Source organism: Hordeum vulgare, chromosome 2H (genome assembly GCF_904849725.1).
Source record: "Hordeum vulgare subsp. vulgare chromosome 2H, MorexV3_pseudomolecules_assembly, whole genome shotgun sequence".
Lineage (NCBI taxonomy): Eukaryota > Viridiplantae > Streptophyta > Magnoliopsida > Poales > Poaceae > Hordeum > Hordeum vulgare.
The window spans coordinates 3,625,030-3,633,624 of NC_058519.1; the positions used below are offsets into that span (position 1 = coordinate 3,625,030).

At 44.1% G+C, this 8,595-nt stretch overlaps 1 long non-coding RNA gene across 1 annotated transcript; it reads left to right on the plus strand.

The window, feature by feature from the left end:
- The first annotated feature begins 1,168 nt into the window (after nt 1–1,168).
- LOC123429041 lies at nt 1,169–1,853 on the plus strand. The gene is made up of 4 exons (XR_006622612.1): nt 1,169–1,259; nt 1,353–1,521; nt 1,612–1,693; nt 1,797–1,853. It is a non-coding gene; the product is annotated as an uncharacterized LOC123429041 (long non-coding RNA).
- The last annotated feature ends 6,742 nt before the right edge of the window (nt 1,854–8,595 follow it).

Consider the following 8,595-nt stretch of genomic DNA (forward strand, 5'->3'; position numbering starts at 1 on the left):
CCACACACGAGAAAGCTCAAGGCGCTCAATGAATGGATGTAGTGACACGCGTAACCTACCACGTACGTACCTTTTTTTTTTCTTTTTTGAAACGTACCACGTACTACGTACTAGTACTACTTTTTTTTTTGAGTGGAACGTACTGGTGCTACTTTTTTTTTGAATGGAACGTACTAGTCTCTCCCTAATCTCTCCTTATATATATATAATATATATATAATAATAATAAAGAAAATAGGGTTTCTGGTTGTCCGTCACGGCATTTTTATAAAAACACCCCTCTATTTTTTGGTATTCAACGCGCGGTACGTTTTTAAGTGATACAAAGAGAAAAACGTTTCGTTTTTGTACAAACACCCCTGTAGAAAAGAAAAAAGCCTACCTTCCACAGATCCCGATCCACATCCCCCGCACCCAACTTGCCATCCGCCCACTGCCCCACGCCAGCCGACCGCTCGCCGTCGGCACCGTCTCCATGCTCCATCCATGAAGCTCCGCCCCCAACCGCCTTCCTCTCACGCACCCACGAGCAGCCCCTGATCCGCTCCCCGCGCGGCCGATCCGATCCCCGCTGCCGGCGAGCTGCCGAAGTCGTCGCCCCCAGCCATGCCTCCTCCGGAGCTCTGCCCAGATCCGGAGCGCCGCCCTCGCGAGCAGTCGCGCCGCCCTGCCTCCTGCGCCTCCCCGCTCTCCCTGCCTTTCCTTGCGCCGCAGCCTCGCGCCGCCGCAGCTACATAGAATAAAAAATAAAAGCGTCCCTCTGATTCATTTTCCTGGAAAATGGAAATACTCTGCATGATGTGTTGAGGGCGTGCACAGATGCTACGGTAGACACACTGGAATCTGTAATACTGGGAGCAACATGCCCAGTGCCTAAGGAGAAGACATCGAAATGCCAGGACTGCAAAAGTGAGCCCCGCCCCCCTCCACATCGCTCATCCACGCCAACCTTTGTTTCATTTGATGCTATAATTTGGCCAATGTTTTGCCTTTTAGGTTCGTTCAAAACTTCCCGTGCTGGAAAATTTGCTTCGTTGTGTGATACATGTCTCGAGTCTAAGGTTGCTCAGAATATGGCGAGGTAATGTCTGTTATATAAAGTTTGTTGGCCATGTGATCATTCTAGCTTGTGTTTTTCTTCTTCTCTCATAGAGCATTGTTTCTGCTGTTGGTATTTAGGCCGAGAATCGGACGGCCACCTAAGAATCTCTCCCCAGGGACGAAAACCACTACTGCAGCAAGCCCAACTTCATCATATGGTAGGGCACCTAAAAATTTCTACCCAGTTGGAAAGACTGCAAGTGTACCAAGTCCAACTTCATCTGGCATGGTATCTAAGAATTTCTCTCCAGGAGCGAAGACCACACGTGCAGGAAGCCCAACTTCATACGGCAGGGTGCCTAGGAATTTCTACCCAGTAGCAAAGACTCCAAGTGCAGCAAGTCCAACCTCATCTGGCAGGGTGCCTAAGAATTTCTCCCCATGATCGAAGCCTACAAGTGCAGGAAGAATTACAAGAAAGTAGGCTCTCCTGCTTATTAAACTTTAGCTCTGTTTCTCCGACGGGTTCATCTCATCTTATTGCTCTATCTGTATATGTTGTTGCTGCAGGGACAATGGCTTGCACAAGTTGGTTTTCATGAGTGGCATTCTGCCAGAGGGCACAGATGTCGGCTATTATGTCGGGGGAAAGGTTTTACTTCTTGGCTTCCTGCTCTTTGTTTATGCAGCTTCTTTCTTCAGCCAGTCCGAATGAATATTGTTGTTATTAATACTGTTATTGACTAACATTCTAGAGGTTGCTGGATGGCTACATAAAGGAACTTGGAATCTATTGTAATTGCTGCAATACATGTTGGAAATATGCCCTAGAGGCAATAATAAATTAGTTATTATTATATTTCTTAGTTCATGATAATCGTTTATTATCCATGCTATAATTGTATTGATTGGAAACACAATACTTGTGTGGATACATAGACAAAACACTGTCCCTAGTAAGCCTCTAGTTGACTAGCTCGTTGATCAAAGATGGTCAAGGTTTCCTGGCCATAGGCAAGTGTTGTCACTTGATAACGGGATCACATCATTAGGAGAATCATGTGATGGACTAGACCCAAACTAATAGACGTAGCATGTTGATCGTGTCATTTTGTTGCTACTGTTTTCTGCGTGTCAAGTATTTATTCCTATGACCATGAGATCATATAACTCACTGACACCGGAGGAATGCTTTGTGTGTATCAAACGTCGCAACGTAACTGGGTGACTATAAAGATGCTCTACAGGTATCTCCGAAGGTGTTAGTTGAGTTAGTATGGATCAAGACTGGGATTTGTCACTCCGTGTGACGGAGAGGTATCTCGGGGCCCACTCGGTAATACAACATCACACATAAGCCTTGCAAGCAATGTAACTTAGTGTAAGTTGCGGGATCTTGTATTACGGAACGAGTAAAGAGACTTGCCGGTAAACGAGGTTGAAATAGGTATACGGATACTGACGATCGAATCTCGGGCAAGTAACATACCGAAGGACAAAGGGAATGACATACGGGATTATACGAATCCTTGGCACTGAGGTTCAAACGATAAGATCTTCGTAGAATATGTAGGATCCAATATGGGCATCCAGGTCCCGCTATTGGATATTGACCGAGGAGTCTCTCGGGTCATGTCTACATAGTTCTCGAACCCGCAGGGTCTGCACACTTAAGGTTCGACGATGTTTTATGCGTATTTGAGTTATATGGTTGGTTACCGAATGTTGTTCGGAGTCCCGGATGGGATCACGGACGTCACGAGGGTTTACGGAATGGTCCGGAGACGAAGATTGATATATAGGATGACCTCATTTGGTTACCGGAAAGTTTCCGGGCATTACCGGAAAAGTTTCGGGCTCATCGATAGTGTACCGGGAGTGCCGGGAGGGGTGCCGGGGACCATCGGGAGGGGTGTCACGCCCCAAGGGGTCTCATGGGCTATGGGAAGAGATAAACCAGCCCCTAGTGGGCTGGAATAAGTTCCCACTAAGGCCCATAAGGTTTGAGAAGGAAAAAACACAAGGTGGAAAGAGTTTCCAAGTGGGAAGGTGGAATCCTACTCCAAGTAGGATTGGAGTAGGACTCCTCCACCTCCAATTTCGGCCAAACCTTTGGGTTTTGAGGCTGCCTCCTCCCCTCCCTCCCACCTATATATACGGAGGTTTTAGGGCTGATTAGAGACGACTTTCTCACGGCTGCCCGACCACATACCTCCATAGTTTTTCCTCTAGATCACGTTTCTGCGGAGCTCGGGCGGAGCCCTGCTGAGACAAGATCATCACCAACCTCCGGAGCGCCATCACGCTGCCGGAGAACTCTTCTACCTCTCCGTCTCTCTTGCTGGATCAAGAAGGCCGAGATCATCGTCGAGCTGTACGTGTGCTGAACGCGGAGGTGCCGTCCGTTCGGTACTAGATCGTGGGACTGATCGCGGGATTGTTCGCGGGGCGGATCGAGGGACGTGAGGACGTTCCACTACATCAACCGCGATCTCTAATCGCTTCTGCTGTACGATCTACAAGGGTACGTAGATCGCTCATCCCCTCTCGTAGATGAACATCACCATGATAGGTCTTCGTGCGCGTAGGAAAATTTTTGTTTCCCATGCGACGTTCCCCAACAGTGGCATCATGAGCTAGGTTCATGCGTAGATGTCTTCTCGAGTAGAACACAAAAGGTTTTGTGGGCGGTGATGTGCGTTTTGCTGCCCTCCTTAGTCTTTTCTTGATTCCGCGGTATTGTTGGATTGAAGCGGCTTGGACCGACATTACTCGTACGCTTACGAGAGACTGGTTTCATCGTTACGAGTAACCCCCTTTGCTCAAAGATGACTGGCAAGTGACGGTTTCTCCAACTTTAGTTGAATCGGATTTGACCAAGGAGGTCCTTGGATGAGGTTAAATAGCAACTCATATATCTCCGTTGTGGTGTTTGCGTAAGTAAGATGCGATCCTACTAGATACCCCCGGTCACCACGTAAAACTTGCAACAACAAAATTAGAGGACGTCTAACTTGTTTTTGCAGGGTATGCTTGTGATGTGATATGGCCAACGATGTGATGTGATATATTGGATGTATGAGATGATCATGTTGTAATAGAAATATCGACTTGCACGTCGATGGTACGGCAACCGGCAGGAGCCATAGGGTTGTCTTTATAACTAACGTTTGTGCTTGCAGATGCGTTTACTATTTTGCTAGGACGTAGCTTTAGTAGTAATAGCATGAGTAGCACGACAACCCCGATGGCGACACGTTGATGGAGATCATGATGATGGAAATCATGGTGTGACGCCGGTGACAAGAAGATCGTGCCGGTGTTTTGGTGATGGAGATCAAGAAGCACGTGATGATGGCCATATCATGTCACTTATGAATTGCATGTGATGTTAATCCTTTTATGCACCTTATTTTGCTTAGAACGACGGTAGCATTATGAGGTGATCTCTCACTAAAATTTCAAGACGAAATTGTGTTCTCCCCGACTGTGCACCGTTGCTACAGTTCTTCGTTTCGAGACACCACGTGATGATCGGGTGTGATAGACTCAACGTTCACATACAACGGGTGCAAAACAGTTGCGCACGCGGAACACTCGGGTTAAGCTTGACGAGCCTAGCATGTGCAGACATGGCCTCGGAACACATGAGACCGAAAGGTCGAGCATGAATTGTATAGTTGATATGATTAGCATAGAGATGCTTACCACTGAAACTATTCTCGACTCACGTGATGATCGGACTTGAGATAGTGGATTTGGATCATGTACCACTCAAATGACTAGAGAGATGTACTTTTTGAGTGGGAGTTCTTAAGTAATATGATTAATTGAACTAATTGTCATGAACATAGTCTAATGGTATTTGCGAATTACGATGTAGCTTGCGCTATAGCTCTACTGTTTTTATATGTTCCTAGAGAAAATTTAGTTGAAAGTTGATAGTAGCAAACTTTGCAGACTGAGTCTGTAAAACCGAGGATTGTCCTCGTTGCTGCACAGAAGGCTTATGTCCTTAATGCACCACTCGGTGTGCTGCACCTCGAGCGTCGTCTGTGGATGCTGTGAACATCCGACATACACGTTTCTGATTACTACACAATAGTTCAGTGCAAGATACTTAATGGCTTAGAAGCAAGGCGCCGAAAACGTTGTAAAACGTCACGGAACATAAGTGATGTTCTAAAGAGATGAAATTGTGATTTCATGCTTGTGCCCTTGTTAAGAGGTACGAGACCTCCAACAAGATTCTTTGTCCACAAAGTAAAAGAGAAAAGCTCAATCGATGAGCGTGTGCTCAGATTGTTTGAGTACGACAATCACTTGAATCAAGTGGGAGTTAATCTTCCAGATGAGATGGTGATGGTTCTCCAAAAGACACTGCCACCAAGCTGTGAGAGCTTCGTGATGAACTATAACATATTGAGGATAGATACAATGATCCTTGAGCGATTCGTGATGTTTGACACTGCGAAAGTAGAAATCAAGAAGGAGCGTCAATAGTTGATGGTTTGTAAAACCACTAAGTTTCAAGAAAGGCAAGGGCTAGAAGGGATACTTCGTGAAACGGCAAAACAGTTGCTGCACTAATGAAGAGACCCAATATTAAACCCAAACCCGAGACTAAGTGCTTCCGTAATGAGGGGAACAATCACTGAGGCGGAGCAACTCAAGATACTTGGTAGATAAGATGGCTGGCAAAAGTCGAAAGAAGTGTATTTGATATACATGATGTTGATGTGTACTTTACTAGTACTCCTAGTAGCACGAGGGTATTGGATACCGGTTCAGTTGCTAAGTGATTAGTGACGCGAAATGAAAGCTACGGCATAAACGGAGACTAGCTAAAGGTGAGGTGACGATACGTGTTGGAAGTGTTTCCAAGATTGATATGATCAAACGTCGCACGCTCCCTCTATCATCGGGATTGGTGTTAAACCTAAATAATTGTTATTTCGTGCTTGTGTTAAACATGAACATGATTGGATCGTGTTTATTGCAATACGATTATTCATTTAAAGAGAATAATGGTTACTCTATTTTCTTGAATAATCACCTTCAATGGTTTATTGAATCTCGATCGTAGTGTTACACATGTTCATGATATTGGTGCCAAAAGATACGAGTTGATGATGATAGTACCACTTACTTGTGGCACTGCCGCTTAAGTCATGTTAGTATAAATTGCATGAAGAGGCTCCATGCTGATGGATCTTTGTACTCACCTGATTTCGAATCACTAGTGACATGCAAATCATACCACATGAGCAAGGCCTTGTTTTCATTGAGATGAAATAAGATAGTAACTTGTTGAAAGTGATACATTTTGATGTATGCAGTCCAATGGGTGCTGAGGCACGTAGTGGATATCATTATGTTCTTACTTCACTGACGATTTGAGTAGATACAGGAGTATTTACTTAATGAATCACAAGTCTGAAATGTTGAAAAGTTCAATTCCATTTCAGAGTGAAGTTCGTCGTAACAAGAGGATAAACTGTCTACGATATGATCATGGAAATGAATATCTGAGTTATGAGTTTTGGTACGCAGTTAAGACAATGTGGAAATTGTTTCGCAGTTCATGCCACCTGGAACATCATAGTGTGATGATGTGTCTGGACGTCATAGCCACGCACTATTTGGTATGGTGCATACTATGATGTCTCTTATCGAATTACAACTATCGTTTATGGGTTATGCATTAGAGACAACCGCACTCACTTTAAATAGGGCACCGCGTATTTCCGTTGAGATGACACAGTATAGACTGAGGTTTAGAGAAATCTAAACTGTCGTTTCTTGAAAGTTTGGGGCTTCGACACTTATGTGAAAAAGTTTCAGTCTGATAAGCTCGAACCCAAAGCGGATAAATGCATCTTCATAGGATATCCAAAACAGTTGGGTACATCTCCTATCTCAGATCCGAAAGCAAAGTGTTTGTTTCTAGAAACGGATCCTTTCTCGAGGAAAGGTTTCTCTCGAAAGAATTGAGTGGGAGGGTAGTAGAACTTGATGAGGTTATTGAACCATCACTTCAACCAGTGTGTAGCAGGGTGCAGGAAGTTGTTCCTGTGGCTCCTACACCAATTGAAGTGGAAGCAGATGATGGTGATCATCAAGCATCGGATCAAGTTACTACAAGCCTCGTAGGTTGACAAGGTCGCATACTACTACAGAGTGGTACGGTAACCCTGTCTTGGAGGTCATGTTGTTGAGCAACAGTGAACCTACGAGTTATGGAGAAAGCGATGGTGGGCCCAGATTCTGACAAATGGCTGGAAGCCATGAAATCCGAGAGAGGATCCATGTATAAAACAAAGTGTAGACTTTGAAAGAACTACTTGATGGTCATAAGACTATTGAGTAAAGATGGATCTTTAAAAGAAGACAGACGATGATGGTGATAAGTCACTATTAAGAAAAGCTCGACTTGTCGCAAAGATGTTTTCGACAAGATCAAACAGTTGACTATGATGAGACTTTCTCACTCGTAGCGATGCTAAAGGTCTGTTGGAATTATGTTAGTTGTTGATGCATTATTTATGAAATATTGCACGTAGGATGTCAAAACATTGTTTTCTCGACGGTTTCCTTGAGCAAACATTGTATGTGATACAACCAGAAGGTTTTGACGATCCTAAAGATACTAACAAGTATGCAAGCTCCAGTGATCCTTCAATGGACTGGTGCAAGCATCTCGGAGTTGGAATATACACTTTGATGAGATGATCAAAGATTTTGGGTTTGTACAAGGTTTATGAGAAACTTGTATTTCCAAAGAAGTGAGTGGGAGCACTATAGAATTTCTGATAGGTATATGTGGTTGACATATTGTGGATCAGAAGTAATGTAGAATTTCTGTAAAGCATACAAGGTTGTTTGAAAGAAGTTTTCAAAGGAGTACCTGGATTACGCTACTTGAACATTGAGCATCAAAGATCTATGGAGATAGATCGAAAGCGCTTAATAGAAGTTTCAACAAGATGCATGCCTTGACAAGTTTTGAAAGAGTTCAAAATAGACCAGCAAAGAAGGAGTTCTTGGTTGCGTTGTGAGGTGTGAATTTGAGTAAGACTCAAAACCCGACCACGGCAGAATAAAGAGAATAGACGAAGGTCGTCTTCTATGCCTTAGCCGTAGAATCTAAAGTATGCCATACTGTGTACCGCACCTGAAGTGTGCCTTGACTCAAAGTATGTTGAGAGGTACAGAGAGTGATCCATGATTGAATCACTAGCAGCGGTCGAAATTTATCCTTAGTAACTAATGGACTAAGGAATTTTTCTCGATTATGGAGGTGGTTAAAGAGTTCGTCGTAAAGGGTTACGTCGATGCAAGCTTTGACACTAATCCGAATAACTATGAGTAGTGAAACGGATTCGTATAGTAGAGTAGATATTTGGAGTATTTCCGAATAGCACGTAGTAGCAGCATCTATAAGATGACATAAAGATTTGTAAAGAACGCACGGATCTGAAAGTTTCAGAACCGTTGACTAAAACCTCTCTCACGAGCAAGACGTGATCAGACCCCATAACTATATGGGTGTTG